The following is a 27,782-nucleotide window of genomic DNA, read 5'->3' on the forward strand; positions in this document are numbered from 1 at the left end:
TTCTGAAATAAGTGTGGAATTCCTTGCCATCTAAAAATACAACGTGGGGGGTCAGTTTAGTGTAATTTGACATGCAAGAAACCTATGTGATTAGGTAGTATGTATTTTTTTTAATTCATTCAGGGATGTGGGCTTTGCTGGCAAGGCTAGCATTTATTGTCCATTCCTAAGTGCCCTTAGACAACGATGATGAGTCACCTTCGTGCACTGCTGCAGTGTATGTGGTGAAGGGAGTTCCATAATTTTGGTCCAGCAAAGATGAGGGAATGGCGATATGCATGGTTTTGAGGGGAACTTGGAGGCAGTGGGGTTCCCCCCTGCACCTGTTGCCTTTGCCATTCTAAGTGGTAGAGATTGTAGGTTTGAGAGTTGCTGCAGGGCACTTTGTAGATGGCACACATTGCAATCATAATGTGCAGATAGTGGAGGGAATGAATATTTAAAGTGGTGGATGGGAGTTAAGCCAATGAGCTGCTTTGTCCTTTTGAGCTTCTTGAGTGTTTTTGAAACTACATTCATTCAGGCCAGTGGTGAGTTTTCCATTACACCCCTTACTTATGCCCTTGCAGATGATGGAAATACTTGGAAGAGTTAGGAGGTGGTCACTTGGTGAAAAATACACGGCCTCTGAGCTGCTCTTGTAGCCATAGTATTACTGTACTCGGTACAGTTTATGGTCAATGACCGCCAGGATGTTGATGATAGGGGATGATGAAGGTAATGCTGCTGAATGTCAAGGGGACATAGGTAGACTGTCCAGCACTTGTTTTACACATTGCCCAATATTACCCTTTAGTGACTTCAATGGAGACTGAAATGGGATGGGGTGTAAAACTAGTGTAAACAATCCTGTCAGTTTTCTGATGATTGAGTTAAGTTAAAAGTGTTCCTCCGATGCAGTTCCTCTAGGACTAGATTGTTGAACCCCTATGTCTCTGTAATCCACAGGAGCCATGGAGCCCCTGGGTGCATATCATAAATCTACACTCCTGTTAGTTTGCATATATTTCAAGTTGCTGTTGTTAACGGATCTTGGTGTTGTGTTTTATCCGTGAATGAAGCAAGAGCGTTTAAAATCTCAGTGTCTTCAAAACACAAACAGGACAAATCAGCAAATAAGAACTATAGAAATAGGACAGAGTTACCAAGGCTCATAATACATTTGGCATATAGTCTGGTCACTTTTGCTATAGGTGGTGGTTTTGGACACATAAATAAAAGAGCTTTTTCAGGGGCCCTTGATTAATGAGGAAGCATAAACAACGTCAATTACTTACAAGCACATTCAAATATGTTAACTAGTGTTATTGGAAAGATGGCCACTGACTAAAAAAAAGGTTAAAATAATCAAATTGTCACAAAACCACAAATATTTAGTTGTCTTAAATAGTGGCTTGCATGACTAATATATGTGTGCACCATGAAATTCTGATTACACAATACATTACAACATAAACATAATTCCATTAAACAACATTGAATACTCTCCATTTGCTAGGATGAGTGCAGTTCCAAAAACATTCAAGATGTTCAACACCATCTAGGGCAACAACAACTTACATTTATATAATACCTTCAATGTAGTGAAACATCCTAAGGCATTCGAAAAAAAAATATCAATAAAAACAATGAGCCATTGAAGGGAATAATAAAAAAAAAATCAAAAGGGTAAAGCAGCCAGTTTGACTGACATTCTAGTCACCACCTTGAACATTCACTCCCTCCAATAATGGCACACCGTGGCTGCACTACGTACCATCTACAAGATGCATTACAACAACTTGCCAAGGCTTCTTCAACAGTGACCTTTGCCACCAAGAAAGGCAAAGGCAGCTAGCACATGGAAACACCACCATCTCTAAGTTTCTCTCCAAGTCACATGCCATCCTGATTTGGAAATATATTGGCATTCCTCCATTGGTACTGGGCCACATTTAATAATAGCACTTTAGGTGTACCTTCACTACATGGTCTGCAGCAGTTAAAGAAGGTTGCTCATGTCATGAAAATGTAATAATTTTCATAATTTTATTGTGAGTTATTGTAAAGGTAGATTAATATTGGGGTTTGGGTTAGTTTTTGTATGTGTGTGAGAGTGAGAGAGAGAGAGAGAGAGGGATTTAATTGAATTAGAGACAGCTAATCTGGAGCTTTTGAATGATCAAAAGGGAAACTAGGTTTGAAATGCTAAATACTTAAACATGGCTGAAGTTTTAGAATGTCAGGTGTGAGGAACATTTGCATTTTTAGATAAACCAGAATAGTTTGAATTTTAAAAAGACGATGAGTTGTTACACCTAGCCATATGAAGCTAAGTCAAACAGTGTGTTTATCTTTCCCAAACGTTACTGATAATATGATTATTATGGAAGATTTATATTATGGAAAAAGTAAAGTTGCTAAGACATATTGGAACAATGGAATTTATATTAAAAGGGGAGAAGACATTCTAAGATCTAACACAGGTGTGAAAAGCCTCCAGTCTCTATGCATCAAGCTGCTGCCTACAGGAACCAAAGCTAAGAAAACTCACTGTGAATATCATTGTCCAGTGTATTGTGTGCTTTGCCTGTGTCTGCTGAAATCTATTTTGTTTTACTGTTACCTTAACAGACGTGCAACTGGGAGCTAAACTAATTAGGAGAGTTAGAGGTTATTATAGTGGTAATTTGTAGACCAACGTATGTGCATAAAATCTTTTTTTCTACTAATAAATGTTTAGCTTAGTTTTGTAAAAAAAAAATCCTCTAAATGTCAATGGATTTATTACTACTGAATTAAGGCAAGCATCTCGAAATAAAGTACAAATTGCAAAACAGTTGCGTCAGCTGTTTCAAGTTTCCCTCTGGAATTTGAGCAGCTCAGCATTTACCATCAGCTGTGCCATAACACTAACTATAAACTTTGCAAAGGGCAATTAGGGACGGACAATAAATGTTGGCCTTTCCAGTGATGCCCACATCTCATGAATGAATAAAAATGTATATAACCATTTTAAGATGGCAAAAAAACTTGATTGTAACTCAGTAAAAATGTGCATCAGGTACACGTACATTTAATCATATTTGGATTGCAGCGTACACAATAAGTGCAAAGGGCTTATTCAAATTTGAATATTTATAAATTACCTGCTGAACTTTCCATCCTTCAGTTTACATACTAGTCTCAGAAATCTTAGCTGACACTTTAAGACATGATTTGTCATGACAACATCCAAAATGCAGAAATATACAGAATACAAATACACAAAAATATACTACTGGCATAGACAACATTGGCACTATCTAGAATGATTGCAGGGCATCTCCAACATGATTCAAATCTTCCATTTAATTTATATCTATTTCAGCGCTCCAAAATACATGATAATTCTGTTAACTTCCCTTTAGTTTATGACAATTGGAGTGGTAATGAAGCGTGAGAAGGGAAGCACCTTTTTATTCCTCCTCTGTCCCCGTTCTAAAGTAAATTCTACATGTCAAGAAACTGACACGTGTTAACCAAAGCTTGTTCCCCCAGCTTTTGTCCTGACCAATACAGGCAAGCAATGTAAATGGGGCTATTTTAATCTAACTAGTTCATGTCTGGAGCACCATTAGACTGCAAGACTACAAGTACTGTCTCACAAGTTGCACATTTGGCTTATGCAAGAGTTGACACATCAGAATGTGTCTTAAACATGGAGATACATTTTAAGTATACGGAAATTATGAACTTCCAATGGCATCAAGCTGATATGCTGGCTAGGGTATCAAAAAACTTGAAGGTGCGGATTTATGCTGGGGCTCAGTACTACAGTAACCAGACATTCCAATATGATGCACACTGGTCATTCTACGTGCTAATTTTAACTGGGACGAACAGCAGACTGACCGCAAATTGAATCTTATCCTCAGATGGCAACCACAAACATATACTTTCCAGCACAAGTTACTGGATGGTGATCAGGAGCAGGAAAACTGCTTCATTTTCCTCCTCAGGAGAGATGTACTGTGGCCGATTGCAGCACCTTAATTATTCACCTATCTAAGATCAACTATTTTACCACAGGCCAGAGCACAAACCTGGGAGACCCTCAATTCTGGATCATCAAACACTACAAATAATGTTCACATTGTCATCAATAAGCACCTAGCTTAATAATATTGAGACAAGTAAAGTATGAACTGAAAAGACAGTAACAAAATGCTTTCTAATGAGTAACTCAGCAAGACAAGTCAAGATTAGAATGTGTCATTATTTTACAGCTGTTGTTTACTTTTGTTTTTTACGTATAAATGCCTACACATAACATACATATATTGGATTGGTTTAGAGTCTTGGAAGTACATGGTACAAGTACCTTATACATTTTAGGAGATTTGTTTTCACTTCCATTAAATCTTATTGCAATCGGAACAATACATGGCCGATACAGAGACTATGCTAATTAAGAACAAGTCAGGTAAGAGCAAACCCCTCTCAATCGTTTTTAATCCCTGTTAAATACAAGTGATTATACAGTCAGGAGCAATAATAAAAAAAAATGTTCAGAATCTAATAACCTAATTAAAGGCTGGTTAGCTCAGTTGGCCAGATGACTAACATGGTTCAGAATAACTCCAACAGCACGGGTTTGACTCTCGGTCCAGCTGAGGTAGACTTGGGACCTGCCTCCTTGCCGTGCCACCTGAGCACCTGGAAGGTAATGGCAAACCACCATTGACAAAAACTGCCAAGATAACGGCTTGGGATGAAGCATCAGCTGATAATAAGCCAAGGACCTGCCTTCCAGCAGAGCACCCATACATACTGTACATGCCAATTTGCTATCTAATGTAAGAATTTCTTTTGCTTCAAAGCTTGAAGAGCAGAAGTTACAAACACTTGATTTGGATGATATCATATAATCCCATGTTATGAACGTGTAGTTGTGATATTATAGATTTTTGTAAAATAAAAGCTAATCTTCCTTTTAAACCTTAAAGATGGCTGCCAAAGGTCACCTGACCCTTTTCAACTGCAATGTGGTCAAGCTTTAGAAGGCTCCATGTGGATTACAGGCAGACATTATCTAACATGTGAAGACATTTGAAATTTAATTCGCATTTCCATAAGGATAAACAGAAATTCAATGTGGCTTCCCTGAAGATGTGAATAACATTCTCTTATCTCCTCAAACCCAGGAGAATGGGAATCCATTCAAGTTAAGACCTGAGACATTTAAAAGGTTAATCTCAGCTAAAAAGACAATGGATGGGGCTATGCCCAATACCTATATGGAAGCATTATTCAGCAGTTTGGGATAGCAGCCAATTTAAATTTTGGAGCTGTATAAAGTCTGACTAAGAACAGCCATTTTGTGTGCAGAATCCCAGGAACAGCTCTGAGAAACAATATCAGAGCAGGTTCTTGGCCAAGGGAGGACAATGCAAAAGGCATTAAGAAATCAACTGCTGTTCTGCCGAAGAAGTCCAGACAATCTGCAAGTGCTAGTGAGGAATAGGAAACCGCGCTCTCCCAAATACCTGCTGACCTGCTGAGTCCACATAACTCTGACAAACCTCTGAATAGTCGACTGCAGAAGACACTGCAGCTACTAAACCAAACCTAAGATTCAACCCCTTCACTTCAGAAAGGAGGAATGTAAGCAATGGGCCCACAATGGTATCTCACAGAAACGGATTTGAAATCTCATCTTTAAGTACCTTTTTCTTTTATCTGCATTTTAATCTTGTAACCTTATTTTAGTTAATAACTTTATCACTTTTACCTAAGTGACTTTCAGCAGTAGTTTTTTTTTGTTATAAACTCACCTTTATCTTGTTTAAGACCAAAGCTTGTCTGCTGGGCTATTTTTAAATTGAACTACTTATAAATTGAAAAGGATGCTATATACATAGACACAAATTCTTAGCCCACAGACCACTTTGAGGAAACATGTTTTACGTGACTGTGACAATTTGGATATCAAGTCGGATTGCACCCATTGCAAAATGAGCCAAAGCCAAACTTGTACTAAAAGCCAGGATATAATCCACTGTGGAAAGGTCCAAATTTTGAACTGCAAAACAAGTGGAACTAGAAAGGAAATTAACAGAGTCCAAATTGTTTGAAACCAAACCAGAAGTTACAGCAACAAGCTTTGTTTTAAAGAAAACTACTAACAATATGTTTATATGACAACTTTTGATATACAAGAATTTATCAATCTGGAGCTGAATTGGCAAAAATTAGCATCTTTGGACATGGGCCAACTAAAAGCCATTGCTAAACAGGTAGGACCTTAAGATCCGCAGTAAGACAAAGACACAGGAATTCCTGAAAATGCTGGCTAAGCATTCTGAATTCAGTCCAGAGTCAGAACAGGCCGCAGAAACTGATTCAGAACCAGACCAGGTTATTTCGCCAAAATAGAGCTAGAGAAGCTGAAAATTAAGCTGAAATTTAAAATCCAGGCCAAAAGGCAGGAGCAGCAAGCTCAGAAAGTGAACAGTTACAGGGGTAAGCTCAGAAAGAAAAGGAAGACAGACTAGCCCGAGAAAAGGCCTTAGAACTTCAAGCCCAGAAGAAGGACAAGCCCATAAAGGGAAGAATGTAATTTCCAGCTAGAGGTTGGAAGTGGAGCTGCAAGTAAAAATCTCACTCTGCGTAATGATAGCTCAGGTCCCCTTCACTCTGGGGCCCTAAAATTCTCCAAATTTATTCCCAGATTCGAAGAGGAAGCTGTAGAATTCTTCTTAACCGCTTTCGAAAAGTAGATGATCAGCTACATTTACCCCAGGAAATGTGGACTCTGATGATCCAGGCTCAGTTAACAGGAAAAGCCCAAGAGATCTTCTCCACATTGGCTCCTCAAGTGACTGCTGATTATAAATAGACTAAGATTACAATCCTGAATGCTTATGAACCCATGTCAGAGGTATTTCATCAACAATTCTGAAATACAGAACGCCTTTTACATGGCCAGGACAACCAATTGGTTTCTGGTCACTTACAATCAGCGAATATGTTAGATATTTGAACACACTTCCAGTCATTTTTTTCCCACTGTCTTCCTTCTTTACCCCTCCATTTATGAAATTCCCTATGCAAATTTTATAATTTTCCTTTACTATTGAACATCAGCAACATGGAATCTTATAGCACAGCAGGCCACCATTCAGTCCATCATGCTAGCTCTCTGGAAGAGATATCCAATTAAACCCACTACTCTGCTCTTCTTCCCCCTGGCTTTTCCTTTTCAAGTGTAACATGTGGCTGCATGCTATGCAATAGGAAGAGGTTTATTTATTATTATATTATTATAAAATCAGCCTTGTGATGTTTGGTGCTCATCAAAGCAAGAGATATTAATATTGGATAATTAATAATTTCCTAATTTAGGTATCACACGATAGCATCAAGCACAGGTTACATGCAGAGTAAAGATCCTTCTGCAATAATATGCCTTGTATCAAATTTCAGAAGTAGCCCCATATTTGTAAAGTAACATCAATTCATGCCAAGTTTGCAGCACCTTTGACATCTGGGCCCTGTAGGTATTTGATTGAAAATTAATTCTGCATTGGGCCCTTGCAGACAGGAGGCTTTCATTTATCACTCTGGGTTAGATTTAAAAGCAGGCCCTTGACAGGAAATAACAGCCTAACCAATGGCACTAACCAGTTTCTTCGTGTATAAAATGCAAGTTGATGGCACGAAATCAGGCTAGTAACAGCATTCATTGACAGGAAGATAGCAGTCTATTAGAAAACATAGCCCATTTTATTGGGTTATTCTATCCCTAAATAAACTGCCGTAACCATAGGGAGCATGGAGTGATACGAAGGCTGAAACCTAGTTAATCTTTGACATAAAAGTATAAGATTGCTGATTTTTTTTGTCATCAAAACACTGGAGATTACATCTTTGAGCTTTCTTGAATTTGTTGTTGTTATACTGCATGCTGGATATTTCTGTTTGTCAGCAGGATTAACACTTACCAGATAGTGTGCCAGGCAGCTGTGGGAGTTAAGAACTTATGTGTAATTCATCCAGACAACATTTTGAAAAAAAAAGTTAAATGTATTGTGCTCCTTCTTCTGGTAGATAAAATTAAATGTCTACTTGCCATCTAAAAAAGATTATGACAGAGGTTGAGGTAATCTTTTGAGATTCTGTTGTTTCAGCCTGTTACAAGTTTTTGGGAACTTGACAGCTAAAAGTAGACATTCACATGATTAAGGGTGTCTATGTCATTATTTATACAGGCAGAACATAGAGCGGTGGAGTGAGTATGATAATGGTGTTTGTCTCTGGACTCAAGTAAGCCTCAACCTAACCCAGAATAACGCAAGTCTCAGTCTGCTGCCTGTAAGGGGACCACTAAAAATAAACCCACAATACAAATGTGCCCCATATTTAGCACAAATCAAAATCCCACTCATGTGGATGTAGAATGGGTTGTAGCAGTATAGAAATGTTAGGGTGATACAATGTTGGGTGCTTTACTGAGACTACGGTTAAAGAGACATAGAAAGTGCTCCATTCTTTAGCTTGAAGTACATATATTAATCTCAGTAATTATTTCTTTGCGGATTCAGGCATTGCACATTCAACATGCGCATTGAACTATCACTGCTGTAGATTATCTCCATAGGTTAACTCAACTTAAAATCAAATACTGTAAATTCTGGTGTATATGACATAATGTCAAGGATATTCCTTGATGCTCCAAGAGGCATGTAGCTTATATCAAAAAGACAGAAATAAACTATGGGTGAAAGTTACACATCCGACACATGCACCAGACTTAAACAGTATAATAAATGAAATAACTTCCCTTTTTTGATTAAATACAACTTGTGAAGTTCTAGTCAGGAATCAGTTCAAATAAGAACAATTGCCTTAAGGAAAAAGTCTACCTATGCTTAAGGAGAATTGAATTAGGATGGAGGTATGGATTTTATGAATAGCCCAGTAGAATAACAAATAGGACACTTGCATTGCAAACCTGTGGTTATGGATTGGAGTTCCAGGACCTACTGTCAGTCCAATCTGCCAGCTACATGTGCAATAGTTGTTTGGTCTCAAGAGGGCCACTAGGTGGGACGGTGGAAAAACATCGTCCAACTCACCCCGCAGCAAGCGCAACTCCTATCAACTGAACATGGAGAATCATCAGAAGATGTCGTCAAAGAGAAGCCTGTGTTCCTGTCCGCCTCGCCCTCCGGGATTAATGAGCATGCTTTGGGGTGAGTGGCCTTGGGGTGGGGAGGGAAGGGAAGAAAAATGGAGGGCAAAAAATACATTTGAATTGAATTATTACAAATGACTGATATAAACAACAAGACTGCAGAAGATAAAATCTTGAAGATCAATTTAAACAGGGACATTTACCATCAAAGCCAGTTTTAAAAAAAAACATTGTTTTTTCAGTCTGTAATATTTGGTATTTTCGTACACTGATTGTTGGTGGCATTATTAGGAGCACTAGTTTGGTCGAGTTTTTGGTGCATGAGCGGAAGGGAACTGAGGGTGGGTTAGCACAGTCTGAGTTAACCGGAGTTACTTTAACTTCTCAATTCAAATAATTCAGCCCCTTCACACATCTGGACACTGGAACTCCTCCCAGCCAAATGACCCAATGACATCATTAGTACCAACTGTTCAAGCAAAAAGTGCAAACAAAATTGACAGAAAACAAGCTCAAGCAATATTGAAGTGAAAGGGGGTTGAATATCTAGAGGGGGTATTCTTTACTTAAAATGCTCAACCGTTCAGTATTCAAAAAATACATATCCAGAAAAATTATCCATGGCTTTAAAAATAGAAAAAACTAATGAACAGAAATCTGCCAGTTTGTCTCGTGCTCACTCCTAGACCATCCCATAACATCAATGATAGATACTCCAATCACAGAGCTGTTCTAGAGCCACACCACTCTAGAAAAGTATTCAAGTGTTGTATATTGTTTTAAATGTAGACAAGGAAGTACTTCAAAATAAAAGTTCTCCCCAGGCTGTTTGTCCCCATTTGACATCAGTTCTGGTAACAGCATAATTTTAGAAGAGTACTAATGATGAGAACACCTCACTTGCAGATCATGTCATGTGTCTGTTACATTGTAAGACGTGTTTAGTAGCTGCAGCATTCCAAAGCTTATAGGGGAGACAAATTTCAAAATAAAAACAGAAAATGCTGGAAAAGCTCAGCAGGTCTGATAGCATCTGTGGAGAGAGAAACAGAGTTAACATTTCAAGTCCATATGACTTCTTCAGAGCCACAAATTTCAAAATGTGCTAGAAGTCAAGCTGTTGAAATGCAGAGAGTTGGTTAAATGCAGAGATATTAAAGTGTGAGGTTCATGAGATAGGAGCTGATCTCAGTAATTTTGACAACCTGGATGATGATGTTCTTAAGGTGGCTCATAAGGTGACAAACAGGATTGTGTGCTCTGCAGAGAGGGTGTCAGGGCGGCTCATTATCAATAGGAAAAGGCTTCAGAGCAAAGGTGATTGTATATGGGTCACTGGGAAGGTCCATTGACACCCCAATAGCTGGCTGAGTGTTATAGGGGAATAAAACGGAAATGATGCCTGGTAGCAACAAATGATCTGCATGCTGATAAAGGTAGCAGTTTGCATATTGTGTGTTACAGTTTCCTCATATTTTCCATGCATAACAAATAGATACAGGGTAACCTCCCTTATATTGCAGTGTATATTGCCTGTTAATATTTTACCTCACATGACTTGGTGGAATCTGGTACCTGGCACTATTTTATCAGGCTCTCCTCACATATGTAAACAAAACGAAGAATGCGGTCTCAAGCCATTTGAGTAATGCAGCCAAAAATCCTCAAATTTGCCAAATGGCAATTCACAGATTAAACATTCTTAAGAGCAGCAATAAACTTAACTCCTTGAACCCAACTTATATTTGGTTGCCAGGCAAATAGTCAAATCAGCCTGAAGAAAGGATATCCTGCATTATATCAGGTATTTCAGTATGACAGCCACTACCTGTAATCCAAAATTTCCTAACCAAATCAACAGTTGAATGACGGCAGACCCAGGTAAAAAGGATTGATATGTTCCAAATAAACTCCCTAGATGTAAAACGTGCCTCAAAATGTTACCCAGGTGTAAAATGAAAAGGGTCAGAAGCACATTTACAAAATAAAAGACGAGACGAGAGTTGGACTAAAACAAATACATGTTTATGGATTTATCTGATGAAGCACCAAAAGGAAAGTTAGAACTTGAGCAGGTAATGGTGATCCTGCACATGCCAGTTGCAAAACATTAAACTGCACCCACTTAAATCTTCAATCCAAGCCACAAAACTTTCTAAATAAATTTGAAACTGATGCACATAAGTTCACAAGTAACCAGCTTACTGCAGTCCCAGAAATGAAGAGGACACACATAATGTAAACTTTAAACATTGATAAAAGTTTCATCCCTCCCTTCGTATGTTTACAGTTGCAAATTTTCATCTTGTAAATCCTGTTTTCAGAGGAACCACCAACAGTAAATTATTGCAACTGCCTTCTGAGCAGCTCACACAGGTCATGTTTGCATAATTTGCAAATGATTATAATTGTCGACCTTTTGGAAGCATTTTTTTTTGATTGGTCTGGAAATTAAGGTACTGTTCACGAGGAACATTATCCATTGCTACACAGTCTGGTGAAGTGACTTCTGATGTGCTTTGTTTTCAATTATTGAAAATAATTCACAGTGCTCCATAACCATGAAATTTAAGTGATGCTACTTGACTCCCACATGAACATGACACGAAGTGAAGGTATTCCAAAATAGTTTAAGTGCATAGAAAACTGCAACATATTTGCTTGCCTTTTGTACACATGATTCCCAGAGGCACAAGAACATTTTTTTACATTAAAATCAGAAATTGCACTTTAAATTCTGTACAAACAGTTTTGTTGCACTATAATTGCTAATTCCAATCATTTCAGACTGCTATATATAAAACAAATTAATCTGAAACTAGTCTTCATTAAACCAAAACTCCCCTCCTAAGGTAAGCAGCAAATTAAGCCAGCAAGATAGATGAGGCACTCCAAAAGACCACCTTTTGCCATCGATTAATTTATGCAGCAGTTGCTTCAAATATAACATCAACATGTTAAAGTTGGCCTTGCTTGCAGACTGAGCCACTTCTCCACACCAGTTATAACAGCACATTGGAATATGCAACACAAATTTGCTCATAATCTGGGCTGACATTTCATTGCAGCACTGAGGGAGTTTTGCATTTTTGATGTGTCAGTTTTTTGGACGATGCAGTAAACTGGGGTCTTGGCTGCCCCCTCAGATAGACAGGCATACGTGATCCCATTTCACGACTTGAAGAAAAGCACAAGCTCCCCTAGTTTCTTGCCAAAACATAAGCCTCAACCAACACCATTAAAAAGTTATTTGGTCACTTATCTTGTTGCTGTTTGTGGGATCTTACTGTGCACAAACTGGCTATTGCGTTTCTCAACATTACAACATTTTCAAAGTACCTCAATGGCTGTAAGGCACGTTAGGATGCCCTGAAGGCATGAAAGGTGCTATATAAATACAACTCTCTTTCCTAGTTGCAAACGAATCACTATCTTGAAATAAATGAGCTGATCTGAATCAAAGCTATGAGGGCAGCATATCTAATGAAACTAGCAGGTTTTGATGAAAGAGACAAAATAGGATTACAAGATAGATTTTCGGTGACTGCATATACTTTGTTTCCCCATCACTTTCTTCACTCATTCGCTCCTCTGCTGCTCAAGGAAAATTGACCCACTTGCTTATTTACAACTAATTGTCCTCCAATGTGTCCTTTGGGTGAAATCGGAAATGCAGCAAAATGGGAGACTGTCCTGGTGACCCTCCACTATACAGCACCACAGATTTGTGCTCTAATGCACAAGCGTGTTGCAAATGGCTGTCCGAGACTTTACAAGAGAATTCTAATACGTTATAAGGGGCCATTGCATTCTACCTATTGCAAATGGATTGAAAAGATGTTATGCAATAAAACACCCACAGTGTAAAATAAGCAGCAAAGGGAATTTTTCAATGAAAGCAGCAATTTTGATTCATTTTTATGAATTTTTAATCTTGCAAAGGGTTTCACTTTCCTCTCCTTGTTAATATATTGAAGGAGTTAGTTTATTATATTTTGAAATGTGGCACTTAACTTTATGCAGTGAATCTTCTTTAATAAGGCACTTACTATTTCAGAAGTCACTCAAAATCATAAAATAATGACATATAACAATACAAATTGGATGTATAATCTACATACATTTTTAGAAAGCATTTGAAAAAGTTCCACAGGTGAAGCTTTCAGTGATTATTAGGGTTCATACAATGATTGGCAAACATTGGATTGAAACTTATCGAGGAGAGAGGTACCAAGAAGATAAAGGCTTTAATCTGTAGTTGGGGGTGGAAGGGAAGTCACAAGTGGCATTTGAAGGTCATAGTATTAGTCCTCTGTTTACATGATTCAGAAGTGAATTGGAGAGACAGACAGACATCTAGTAATATTATGGTAAATGTTTAATGCTACCAAGCCATGTGGCCAGGAGACTAATACAGGAAAGCTGTTAATATTTAAAAACATGCAAAAGGTGGGCCATGAATAACAAGAACAAGAATTAGGAGCAAGTGTAGGCTATTCGGCTCCTTGATTGAGTCTGCTCCACCATTCAATAAGATAGATCATGGCTTATCTGATTGTGGTCTCAACGCCACTTTCCTGTCTGTCCCTCATAACCCTCGACTCCTTTGCAGATCAAAAATCTATCTAACTCTTTGAATATATATTCCATGACCCTGCCTCTGCTGGTCTCTGGGGAAATGAATTCCACAGGCTAATAACCCTCAGAGAAAAAAAATTCTCCTCATCTCAGTCTTAAATGGGAGGCCCCTAATTTTTAAACTGTGTCCCCTGGTTCTTGACTCCCTGCAATGGGAAACATCCTTGTAGCATCCAACCTGTCAAGTCACCTCAGGATCTTATGTTTCAATCAGAACACCTCTCATAATTTCCAATAGTTATAAGACCTATCTGCTCAAACCTTCATCATAAGATAGTCCCTTCATCCCAGGAACCAGTCAAGTGGAACTTCTCTGAACTGATTCTAAAGCAATTATATCCAAGTAATGGGGGCCACAATGGTACACTAGACTCAAGATGTTGTCTCACCAACGCCCTGAACAACTGTAGCATATCTTCTCTACTTTTATATTCCATTCCCCTTGCAATAACTCCCAACATTCCATTTGCTTTCCTAATCACTTGGTGATTTTAATGTAGATTTAAGCATAATGTAAAGGATAAATTATACACATGCACACAATAATAACAAAGTGAATTCAGTTCCATTTCCAAAAACTTAAAGAGCATAATTATCAAGCAGAGTATTCAGCTAAGCAGCTATTATTGATAAGATTAATAGAGTTCCAGTCAGTTTTGATAAATTGAAATAGATCATTTAATTCTTTACCACCTTGGCAGTGATTTTTTTTTTAAAGTTGTGTTTCCCCCTTTCAAAAGCTCACTTCGATATTGGTCAGAGTTCAGAGGAGACAGGCAAGAATGCTTACAAAACAAAAACAGAATTACCTGGAAAAACTCAGCAGGTCTGACAGCATCGGCAGAGAAGAAAAGAGTTGACGTTTCGAGTCCTCATGACCCTTCGACAGAACTTGAGTTTGAGTCCAAGAAAGAGTTGAAATATAAGCTGGTTTAAGGTGTGTGTGTGGGGGGCGGAGAGAGAGAGAGGTAGGGGTGTGGTTGTAGGGACAAACAAGCAGTGATAGAAGCAGATCATCAAAAGATGTCAACGACAATAGTACAATAGAACACATAGGTGTTAAAGTTAAAGTTGGTGATATTATCAAGTCTGTCAGCTCTAAGTTGAAAGTAGAGATTCAGAGTTCAATTAATCTTCACTGGGGAGACATGGACAGCAGTCATTATCCAGGTTTTCAAAATGATTAAAAGATTAATGCCTTGTTTAACACAATGGTTAGAGAAAGGTGAAGTATTGAGCTCACTGCTATTTTCACCTGCATTAACCTATTGCTTTAAGTTCTTTCAAGGGGGTTGTTCATCAACTTGGATTTACACAATACTTTTGATATAGAGAAGTATCTCAAAAACATTCACTAAGGTGAAAAAAATGGTTTCAGGTCAAGGAAGGTAAAAGGAGGAGTGATTAAAATCTTGGTCAAAGATGCTGGTTTGAAGGGCAATTGTAAAGGAGGAGAAAGATATAGAGAGGTGGAAGTCCAAAATATGGCATCTACATGGTTGAAGGCACAACTCCCTGTTATTTTACATGCCACATCCTTGATTTATTCAGTCCTATTAAAGTGCTTGCTTCTCTTTTAGTTTCCAATCCTAACAAAGGTCTAGATTCAAAATGTTGTTTATTTCCAGTATTTTTGTTTTTAAGCTTGGGTTTTCAACACTTGCAGTTTCAAAAAAATACATATCTGAATTAATATATTCAATATTTCTTCAAATATCTTTGATCTTGGAGTGAAATTTCTCTGAGTTTTTGATGGGGCATTTCAGCTGTGGTCGTTTCACTCAGGAAATTAAATATGTTATTAAAATCCATAAAGGACAAATTATACATGGCCTGTGGAGTGTACAGACTTAGTGGTATTTTATTTTTCAATAATTTCTTATTCTTGCATTCTCTACACATCATAGTTTGATTTACTACAATCTAGTTCCAGTAATCACTAGTCAAGAACATGGTACGAAACTGGCCGTCTAAATCAAAGAGGCTACAAGGATGGTGGATGTAATGGAGCTCAAAAATAGATAAACATTTACTGGTAAAGTTTATTGGTAAAGATCACTTATGTGAGGCCAATGCCTTATTTCTGTCAGTGGAGGAAACCAATTATAGGTAACAGTCCAATTAATGGCATGATGAAACCTGGAACTATTCCCTTTTAACTAGTCAAAAATCCGTACAGCCACATAACGGATACAATACATAAGTGGAATTAACTGTTATCCAACTAAGTAAATATTGGGTATGTAAACATTTCTGTTGAATGGATATTTATCAGTCTCACACTGCCCACCCAGCATTGTATTACATAGTTTGGTTAATGTTATTATAAGTGAAAATAAACACATTATCTTTAACGAGTCTAGCATCCTACAAGTACTATAATTAAGTCATTCTCTGCCATTTTAAATTTGCAATAGAATTTCAGAGAAATTTATTGTAAATATCACAAGCAATTTTTCGCAGCCATAAAATCAGCTCTGCTCAGGATTGGGGCCTGAAGAGACAAAGGGTCAGTTCCCAACTTGTGCTCTTGGCAACATTACTGATATTAAGTATAGCCGAGTTCATATCCAAGGTCACTAACTGAGAATAAATTTCTTCCATGAGTAACACAGTTATATCGATCACAAATATTACAATATTATTAACTTTTGAAAAAGTGCAATATAACCAATATCCAAAACTTAGTAAGACATATTTGACTATTCTTAAATATATCCATAATTTCAATTGCTGTTAACAAAACATTATCACTACCTCACAGACAAATACAATAGGACCTCAAACCGTAAAGAGGTAAATCCCTAAGTGGAAATATTTTGATGCTTCATGAAGTTGCAACAAGTTCTGGCTGGTCAAGGGATTTGATTTATGATTCCGAACTACTTCAATCAAAGAAAATCTGTTAAGGATCCCACTTTTAAGAAAACACAGTGGTTTAAGTTTGCCCTTTCCCCCTTCTGGGCATAAAACTTCACCCATGACAATGGCATTCATTGGAAATTATGCTATTTTCTGTCCATTTTTATAAATGGGTGTTTGCTCCTTCAACAAAGCAATTTGAGCTTTAATATGTAACAAGCTACAAGTGTTACAGATATGAAAACACTAAATATCATTGGTTGAACTGTAAGAAGTTGGAAAATTGTTTTATTAATTATGCCTAAAATCAGTATCAGTGAGTGACATCAGCAGATACTGGTAGAGAGTAACAGCCTTGCCCATTTTCTATGATCTCCAGAGGTTAGTTTTCTGCGTCATTGCCTCCCACCCCCCACTTCTTGTCCTCTACCATCGTTGGCAAAGCTTTCAGCCTTCATGACCCTATTCTCTGGAACTCCCTTCCTAAACCCCTCAAGCTTCTCTACTTCTCTCTCTACCTTTAAAAGCTTTCCTAAAAACCTTTCTTTGGCCAAACTTCTGGTATACTCTCCTAACTCTCCCACTAAATCTCAATGTCCTTTCATTTATTGTGAAACAACCCTGGGATGTTTTTCTACATAAAATCATTGTCCCAGATTTTCCATTGTCACTGAAAGCAAACATGCAGGTGCAACAAGCAATTAGAAAGGTTAATGGTACATTAGCCTTAATTGCAAGATGATTTGAATACAGAAGTAGCGATATCTTGCTTCAATTATATAGAACCTTGGTTATAGTGCACCTGGAGTAGTGTGTGTAGTTTTGGTCCCCTTACCCATATTACTGCCATAGAGGGAGTATAACAAGAGTTCATCAGACTTGTTCCCAGGATGGCAGGATTGTCTTATGAAGAGGGATTGGGGAAACTGGGCCTGTATTCTCTAGAGTTTTGAAGAATGAGAGGTGATCTTATTGAAACTACAAAATACTTAAAGGAATAAACAGATGCAGGTAAGTGTTTCCGCTGGTTGGGGAGTCTAGAATCAGGGGATACAATTTCAAAATAGTGATAACTTAGGACCAAGTTGAGGAGAATTCTTTTTACTCAGAGGGTTGTGAATCTTTGGAATTCTCTACCCCAGAGGGTTGTGGAAGCTCAGTTATTGAGGATGTTTGAAGCAGAGATTGATAGATTTCTAAATACCAATGACAAAGGAAAATTGGGATCTTGTGCAAAAAGGGCACTGAGGTGGATGATCAGCCCAGGTTGCATTGAATGATGGAGCATGTTCGATGGGCTGAATAGCTTACTCCTGCTTCTATGTTCCTGGAACAGGACATCTCAATGCATTAGACATTTTCCTGCACCCTTCAGCTCCAAATCTTTTTGTCCTGTAATGAGCTGGAAGTGCGAGCTGATAACATGACAAAGGTAACAGGACATCTGGGACCTTAGTGAAGGATGCAACCAACAATTTACCTTCCAAACCACTGAGATTTAAGATTAAGAAACAGAGGAATGAGGAGGATGAATTAAAATAGTGTAGTGTCCTAGGCCAAACCATTTTCAGCTGTTTCATCAATGACTTTCCCTCCTTCATAAGGTCAGAAGTGGATGTTCACTGATGACTGCACAATGTTCAGCATTATTTGTGACTCCTCAAGTACTGAAGCAGTCTGTGTCCATATGCAGCGGAACCTGTACAGTATTCAGGCTTGGGCTGATAAGTGGGAAGACCTGGACAACATTCAGGATTGGGCTGATAAAGGGCCAAGTACCATTCATGCTGCACAAGTGCCAGGCAATGACCATCTCCAATAAAAGAGAATCCAACCATCTCCTCATGATATTCGATGGCATTACCATCACTGAATATCAACATCCTGGGGGTTATCATTGACCAGAAACTGAAGTGGACAAGCCATATAAATACTGTGGATGCAAAACAGGTCAGGCTCTGGGAATTCTGCAGAAAGTAACTCAGCTCCTGACTCCCCAAAGCCTGTCCACTCCCCACTTGCCTGGGTGACTGCAGCTCCAACAACACTCAAGAAGCTCAACACCATCCAGGACAAAGCCCCCTGCTTGACCGGCGCCCCATCTACTACCTTCAACATTCACTCCCTCCACTACTGACACACGGTGGCAGCAGTGTGTACCATCTACAAGATGCACTGCAGCAACTCACTAAGGCTCCTTTGACAGCACCTTCCAAAACCACGACCTCTACTTCCTAGAGGGACAAGGGCAGCAGATGCATGAGAACACTACCGCCTGCAAATTCCCCTCTAAGCCACACACCATCCTGGCTTGGAACTATATCGCTGTTCTTCCACTGTCGCTGGATCAAAATCCTCGAACTCCCCCCCTAACAGCACTGTGGGTGTACCTACACCACATGGACTGCAGCGGTTCAAGATGGCAACTCACCACCACCTTCTCACTGGCAATTAGAGATAGGCAACAAAAATGCTGGCCTAGCCAGTGGCACACACATTCCACGGAAGATTAGAAAATAATCAGTATAGGGTGAGAAATAAAGAGCAGGAAAGAAGGATTGGAATAAGAAAGAGAGAGAAAAAGAAAAAAGGAAAAAATTGAAAACTTCTAATTTAAAGGCAGAATAAAAACATGGATGCAGCGCAGGGTTTGAATTTAACCTAGGACTTTGCCAATCATTTGCCTTGGGTGGACGTGAAAGATCCTATGACAATACTGCAAAGAAGAGCAGGGGAGTTATTCCCAGGATTATACGGTCATAATCACACTGCTTTTGTGGGAGTCTGCTGTGTGCAAATTGGCTGCCACCTTTCCTTTATTACATCAATGACCACTCTTCAAAAAGTACTTCATCTGCTATAAAGCACTGAAATGTCCTGTGATCATGAAAAGCGCTATATAAATGCATATCTGTCTCTCTTTTATAGCTTCAATGAAAGATCTGTGGAAACCCTGCAGAAATTGCATAATCACAACTTCTCCAAGCTTTCTGCAAATGTTGCATTGAAGTTTCAGCAAACAATTGGGAAAGCCCCTGTGGAAATTCATTCTGTAGGGCCTTTAGACAGTAAATTACTGCTACTTAAGTTACAATAAGAACCTCTGACATGCAGTCACTGAGTTCAGTTTGTGAAAATTAGAATTTTTAAAGTAGGAAATGCTAGCTTTTCTGTGAACAAATAAAGCTGAAGAAAACAAATTTCAAAACATTAAAAGTATAAGGGTGCACTTGAATTTACTGTTGGCTGCCAAGTGCAGTTTGTCTCTGCGGCCTGAATGATTTTGTTTTACCTTGATACCATAAGCAGTCGCACAATATGACTCAGTTCCTAGTTTGAGAATTTGACATTTCACTTACTAGAAGGAACTCTTGGAGGAAAATTGCATTCACCAGAATGACTGCCCCCAATATTAAACACATGTCCTACCACTAAATGGACACACCAAAATTGTGATATACGTTAAACTATTTTTAAAACTGCAGAGTATATTAATATAGAGATAAACTATTCCCTATTGAAAGAGTTAACACATCTCCAAATTCTATTTATTTTAAACTGAATTCATTTTTATAACCTGTACCTAATACTGTTTACTTCAAATATACAGGTTCCTCATCTAATGAGAGATATTTTGAAAATTTACATGTCCCGCGGCAATAGTTTTACAAAGATCAGGTAGCATTTAACTCACTGCTGGGATTTCTTCTTCATCCATATCTGGGTCAATCCAAATATTAACATCGTCTGGCAAATAATTCATCCTCTCCAGATACCAAGCTGCAGTCTTCTCTTTAGGCTGGCATGGGATGTCCCAGCCAGGGTAAAGCTCACTTCCAATATTCATAATTCACAATGAGTTAAACTCAAGACTTCTAAATCTAGTTTAAACTTTCCCCTGCTTGACTGTATTTTGCAGCTTCTCCTGCGGTTGGATGTGTACTTTGTTCTCAATTTAATTATTTTTGCAGTAATGTTGGAAGATGAAATCAGCCTGACTCCCACATGCATCAAATTATGTATCTGACTGTCTTGATTTTATGTGTTTCCACTGTCCTATAGTGACTTAGCTCTCACACATTGGCAACTACAGATGTTTCCTGTCAACAAGAATGAAGAAAGGCTGTTCCAAGAAGTAAGTTAATGCAACTCCACACAATCTGTCAAGTGTCTCCCTCTGTGCTTTTAACTAAGCACCAGAACATCTTCAGCCCTTTCCAATATATAAGCAGTTCTGATCCCTTACTGTGGGAGGAGTTTGGTGTGGTTCCACAACCTGAGCAAACATTGGCAGTGCAGATGTGCCAAGTGGGCGATGACAATATTAACTATTAACCTGTTAGCAAACAATAAACTCTGGGACCTATTGGTACGTAAACAAGCTCTCCCCTCCTCCACAAGGAGATTTGCCCTGCAGAGTGACTCAGATTGTTTTAACTTCACAAAAAGACAGAATCTTGCTCTCTTGCAGTACAAATCATCAGGCAGCAGCCAGCATACATGTATGTTATAAGGGTGGACACCTTCATAAACACTGCACAATGATTCAATGAAAGGCCAGATGAAATTGAAACCAGATGAGGTATTTGTTACAAGGGAGGAAAGGCACCAAGTTCACAGGGTGAATGAACTTCAGGCTCTGTTTCTCAGTAATCCAGAACACACAGATGACAAACTGCTCGGCTGTGAAAGTTTTTCATTTACAGACTACGTTAGCCTCTTCATATACACTTCTTCTAGTTTCTCGATGAGTAAACATATAAGAGTGCACAATACCACTTTAACCAACTGCAGGCAACTTCAATAGTTTTGCCCAGATTACATCACATTTATTATGAATATTATACTGTTCAACTAACTTCTCAGTTATATACCCTCAAAGAAACAACATTATCACGTTGAAGTACAACATGTCAGCTCTGTCACTATTATTGATAAAATGAGTTGTTTGGTCCATTAGCAGGAGAACAAAAACAAAACCAAACTCATAAAGCTTTCAAGCACAGGGTCAGAGGTAAAAGAGTAAGTCTATAAAATTTAAACAAAGTCCATTATATAATTATTGTAAAAGAAGAAAGGAGGGTTTTTGAAATTGTAAACTGATCTTAGGTTTTAGGAAGTCACATTCAAATAGCAATCATTTCTTTGGGGAAGGTATCAACAAGTGTACATAGAATCATAATAGCGCAGAGGCTTCCTGCTCTCAATTCCCTTTTCTCAAGTTTCATTGTCAAATAATCTTCATTTACATGATTCCTCCATGAAGCTTTCTAAATGGTGTTCTTCAGTACATCCGCTCTACAGTTGCCTTGGTCCCATTTGGGGATAGGCTGCAAATTTTCCATATCAACATTTTATGGTCCTCTTGATTATGTCTGATAGCTGGAGAGATGTTTGAGAGTTCCAATTTCTAGACCATGGTTGAAATGGGCTTGCATTTGCTGTGTTCTGGTTTTACAGGTGTCCCTCAGACATTCCACTTTTAGCACTCAGTACGTCAGCGTTTGAAGACAGGAAGAGACAGCAAGGAAGTTACATTGTGCAGTTGCATCACTAAGTGTCACTATCAGAAGTCATTTTTCATCTTTTGCTACGAGTAATTCTTCATAGCACCCCTTTGTGATTTCTGTTCCATCACAAAACGTCTCTTGGGGAGCACAGAACAGGTGACCTGCTTCCAAGCTTCTACTGTACAAGTGAACATTGGAAAGTGCTTAAAAATGAGGAGTAGTAACACTCTCTTGGCCTTTTATTGGAAAGTAAGAGCCTTTTCCTGAAACCGCCCCAGCTGACAACATGGCTGAGACCAGGAATTGTGTGGATAAGGGTATAACACCAATCCATGGTAATTATACCAAATGACACCTATGCTTCTATAGACAGATTTTCAATAGACGAGGAAGTCAAGGGTTACGGTGGGGGCAGACAGGGGAATGAAGTTAAAACCCACAATCAGATCAACCATGATCTTATTGAATGGTGGAGGAGCGTCAATGGACCAAATGGCCTGCTCCTACTCTTAAAGTCCTATGTTCCAAATGAATTAATTCAGGAGTTAAACTTCCATAACTATCGAGCCACTAGGTCTTTCTTTGTTTCTCACTGTGTAGCCTTTTATGGATTTGATTCTAGTCAGTGACAGGAAATGTCTTGAATCCCAGCCTGAGATCACAAGAGACTTGATGTTTTGCAGGTGCCACACTATATTCTTAATCAGAAATCTTGTTTTCCAAGATGAGAAACAGTAATGGGGATCCTAAAAGGAGAAACAGGAGAGAAAGAATTTGGCAGTAGAAACTCCTATAATGTGGAAACAGACCAGAGTAAGTAAACACCTAATATAAGGCCAGAGCTGCCCTGAAATTTGAACTTGTAAACATGTTTCCAGTTATTGAACAGAATGAAGAAAATCATTTTAAAAAGTTTACAAAAGACCAAGTAAAGGCAATACAAAATGTGTCATGAACTTGTTTTATATATCTGGTATATTATCTGATTTAAATGGCTCTCTCAAACAATAACCCCTTTTCAAAAGTCTTTAATCAACATCAATAAAGAAGCAGTTATATAAAGAGACAATTGTGTTGCAAAATGAACATAACGTGATCCCATAAAAATGAGTTGTTTGAAGTTTAATGAAAAACAGAGTTTAAAAAAAGATTTTATGACAAGGAGGATCTGTGAGAAAAGAACCACAATTGACTGAAAATAAATATGTAGATATTAGAAAACTGGTGAGTTACTTAATTTTTAGTTTGCCAACACATCACAGCTCTTCCTTGTAATCAACAAATAGAAGCACTGCAACTCTAGGCAAGACATTCTCAAACTGGCATCACATTGCAGACTGCAGCAGTTCAAGAAGGCAGCTTACCATCATGTTCTCAAGGGCAATTATGGATGGGAAACAAATGCTGGCCTAGCCAGTGGTGACCACATCCCATCAATGGATAAAAACAATCCCACACCTTGCACCAAACCTGTGCAGGTCCTAAAGGCAGTCAAAGATGTGAAAACCAGCAGAAATTGTAAATTCTCATTTGTTGCATGTTATATCTTATATAATTCAAATTTGGATGGATCTGCAACATGTCATATTTTCAATATTGACCTGAAATAACACAATAACATAGAAAATAATCTGCTAAACAAGCATCTTATTTAGTAAATCCAACTATTTTGGAAGAACAGAAATAGCCAAGGTTTCCTGCTTTGAGCACTATCAACAAGTCGCGGCACAAATTGAGCTCAAAACTGCATTCATTTTCTGAATTCAACTTTTTAGGTTTCTGCTCAAAATCATTTTCATTCTGCTGAACATATCTTCCATGAACCAGTGCAATTGAACAGCACAAAAATAATTGCATTTAAAAAAATCCTTGATACATTTATGAGTATTGCTGGAAAGAGAGACATGCTGCCAAAGCTTTTCGTCTTGCACTCATTAAGACAAACGCAAGAATGTCAAATTTTTAGAAATCACAACAGAGAAGGAGTGCTCATTGGTTGGCAAGTTGACTCTGATTGGCTAAGGTATAGCCATGGAGAAAGCAACAGAGAACTGTAGGCTCCCATGCTTCCAGGTAAGTCAAAAAGGCATTTAAGAACAGAGTGGTAATCTGTAGTTTTATTAGTACTGTTGATAATGGGGTTATCACAAAAAATGCATTTTAACCAGAATGTTCAGTCCTAAGAGTAACCTAATTTTAAATAATTGAAGAGTGACATAAAAATAGAAGCACAAGTACACCATTCAGCCCCTCGAACTTGCTCTGCCATTCAGTAAGATCAGAGTTGATCTGAAGGGGAAGCTTCAAAAAGTGATGTCAGCACAAAGGTGAGAGCTGATTGGTGAGTAGTGGGTAAGTGTTTTTCTCCAGTTTAAAATAGATTAAGCTAAGGAAAGGTAAGAGTTCTAGTTTTTATTTAAAGTACATAAATAATTTAACTTTTTTTTACTGTATTTAACTTAAAGTAAGGGGGTTTTGCCAACCAGAGGCATGGCAGGGCAGCTCAGTCCCATTTAATGTACCGCCTGTAACACGTGGGAAGTCCTAGACGCTCCTTGCACTCTGACCGACCATGTGTACAGCAAGTGCCACCAGCTGCAGCTACTTGAGCTCCAAGTTTCAGAGCTTAAGTGGCAGCTGGAGGCACTGAGGTGCATCCACGAGGCTGAGAGTTTTGTGGATAGTACGTTTTTGAATGTGGCCACCCCACAGCTTACGGAAGTGCAGACAAGAGAGGGAATGGGTGACCAGTCAGAAGAAAGGTGTCAGGCAGGTAGTCAGGAAATCCCCAGGGTGCATATCGCTCGAGAACCATTTTCCTGTGTTGAAAACAGTGAGAGTGACGGTTCCTCTGGGGAGTGCAGCTGTGCTCATGGCACTGTGAGTGGCTCAGCTGCACAGGAGAGGAGGAAAAAGAGGGGAAGAGTAATAGTGGTAGGAGACTCAATAGTAAGGGGAACAGACAGGTGTTTCTGCGTCTGTAGATGTGACTCCAGGATGGTATGTTGCCTCCCTGGTGCCAGGGTCAAGGATGTCACTGAATGGCTGCAGGGCATTCTAAAGGGGGAAGGCAAACAGACAGAGATCGTGGTACATATTGGTATCAACGACATAGGTAGAAAGAAGGATGAGGTCCTGCAAGCAGAATTTAGGGAGCTAGGAAGCAGATTAAAAAACAGGACCTCAAAGGTAGTAATCTCTGGACTATTGCTGGTGCCACGCTAGTGAGTATAGAAATAGGAGGTTAGTCCAGATGAATGCATGGCTAGAGAGATGGCGTAGGAGGGAGGGCTTCAGATTTCTGGGACATTGGGGCCATTTCTGGGGTTGGTGGGGCCTGTACAAGGCAGACGGGTTACACCTGAACTGTAATGGGGCCAACATCCTTGCAGGGAGGTTTGCTAGTGCTGTTGCATAGGATTTAAACTAACTTGGCAGGAGGATGGGGTCTTGAGTGGAGGTTCAGCAGGGGGAGATGCACTGCCAAAATTAGAAGAGAGAACAAATGAGTCTGGAAGGCATAGAAATTATAGGCCCATTAAGGCACAAGGGAGTTTGGCAAGGTTAGATGGTATTTATTTTAATGCAAGGAGTCTGACAAATAAGGCAGATGAGTTGAGGGCACAAATTAACACATGGAAGTATGGCATCATTGCTGTCACAGAGACATGGTTGAGAGAGGGGCAGGATTGGCAGCTCAACATTCCAGGATATAGGGTCTTCAGGCGAGACAGGGAAGGAGGTAAAAGAGGAGGGTGTATCACAATATTGATCAAGGAATCAATTATAGCAGTAAGGAGGGATGACATCTTAGAAGGCTCCTCAAATGAAGCTATATGGGTAGAACAAAAAACAAAAAAGGAGCAATCACATTGCTGGGAGGATATTATAGGCCCTCAAACAGTCAGAGAGGAAACTGAAGATCAGATATGTAGGCAACATTCACAGAAGTGTAAAAATAATAGAGTAATAATAGTGGGGGATTTCAACTTCCCTATTAACTGGGTTAGTCATAGTGTGATAGGGTTAGAGGGAGCGGAATTCTTAAAATGCGTCCAGGAGAGCTTTTGAAGCCAGTTACGTTGAAGGTCCTACATGAGAGCGGGCAGTCCTGGATTTAATTTTAGGGAATGAAGTCGGGCAAGTGGTAGAGGTCTCAGTGGGGGAGCATTTTGCAGATGGTGGTCATAACTCCATTAGATTCGAGGTTGTTATGGCAAAGAACAAGGATGGGCCAGAAATCAGAGTTCTAAATTGGGGGAAGGCCGATTTTAATAGGGTCACATATGATTTGGCCAGAGTGGACTGGGAGCAGCTACCTTTAGGTAAATCTGTGTCAGAGCAGTGGGACTCATTCAAGAAGGAAATAGGAAGGCTACAGGGCCAACATATTCCAGTAAAGATAAAAGGTGAGACCGACAAATCCAGGAAACCCTGGATGTTGAGGGATATACAGAATTGGATAAAGAGAAAAAGAGGGGCTTATGGCAGATACCGAGGGCTCAAAACAGAGGAAGCCCTAGAGGAATATAGAATGTGTAGGGGGGGGAACTTAAAAAGGAAACTAGGAGAGCAAAAAGGCAGCATGAAAAAACATTGGCATGTGAAAATAAAGGAAAATCCAAAGCTATTTTACAAGTACATTAAGAGTAAGAGGATAACTAGGGAAAAAGTAGGGCCCATTAAGGACCATAGTGGTAACTTGTGTGTGGAGCCAGAAGACATGGGTAGGGTTCTAAATGAATACTTTGTGTTGGCGTTCACAAGTGAGAGGGACGACGTGGGTATGGAAATCAGGCAGAAGGACTGTGATATAATTGAATAAATTAGCATAGAAAGGGAGGAGGTTCTAAGTGGTCCGGCAGGCTTAAAAGTAGATAAATCTCGGCCCGGATGAAATGTATTCCAGGCTGTTGAGTGAGGCAAGGGTGCAGATAGCAGGGGCGTTGGCAATAATTTTCAATACCTCTCTGGCCACAGGAGAGGTGCCAGGGGATTGGAGGACAGCCAATGTGGTACCATTATTCAAGAAGGGAGGAAGGGATAAACCAAGGAACTACAGGCCAGTCAGTCTAACCTCAGTGGTGGGGAAACTATTGGAAGCAATTCTGCGGGACAGAGTTAATCTACACTTGGAGAGGCAGGGGTTAATCAAGAACAGTCAGCATTGTTTTGTTAAGGGGAGGTCATGTCTGACCAATTTGATTGAATTTTTCGAAAAGGTGACCAGGTGAGTAGAGAAGGGCAATGCATTTGACATAGTCTACTTGGACTTCAGCAAGGCTTTTGATAAGGTCCCGCATTGGAGACTGATAACGAAGTTAAGAGCCCATGGGACCCAAGGTAATTTGGCAAACTGGATCCAGAATTAGCTGAGTGGCAGGAAGCAGACAGCGATGGTCAAGGGGTGTTTTTGTGACTGGATGCCTGGGTCCAGTGGGGTTCCACAGGGATCAGTGTTAGGTCCCTTGCTGTTTGTGGTATATATAAACAATTTAAGCTTGAATATAGGAGGGTTGATCAGTAAGTTCGCGGATAACACGAAAATTGGTGATGCAGTAAATAGTGAGGAGGGTAGTCTTAGATTACAGGAGGATATAGATGGGCTGATCAGT

At 39.2% G+C, this 27,782-nt stretch overlaps 1 protein-coding gene across 2 annotated transcripts in view; it reads right to left on the reverse strand.

Annotated features, from left to right (window-relative positions):
• gramd1ba (GRAM domain containing 1Ba) overlaps positions 1 to 27,782 on the reverse strand; it is a 454,136-nt gene that overhangs the window by 53,936 nt on the left and 372,418 nt on the right. The gene's annotated exons all lie outside the window — the stretch shown is intronic.

The sequence above is a fragment of the Carcharodon carcharias genome, chromosome 25 (genome assembly GCF_017639515.1).
Source record: "Carcharodon carcharias isolate sCarCar2 chromosome 25, sCarCar2.pri, whole genome shotgun sequence".
In the NCBI taxonomy this organism is placed as follows: Eukaryota; Metazoa; Chordata; class Chondrichthyes; order Lamniformes; family Lamnidae; genus Carcharodon; species Carcharodon carcharias.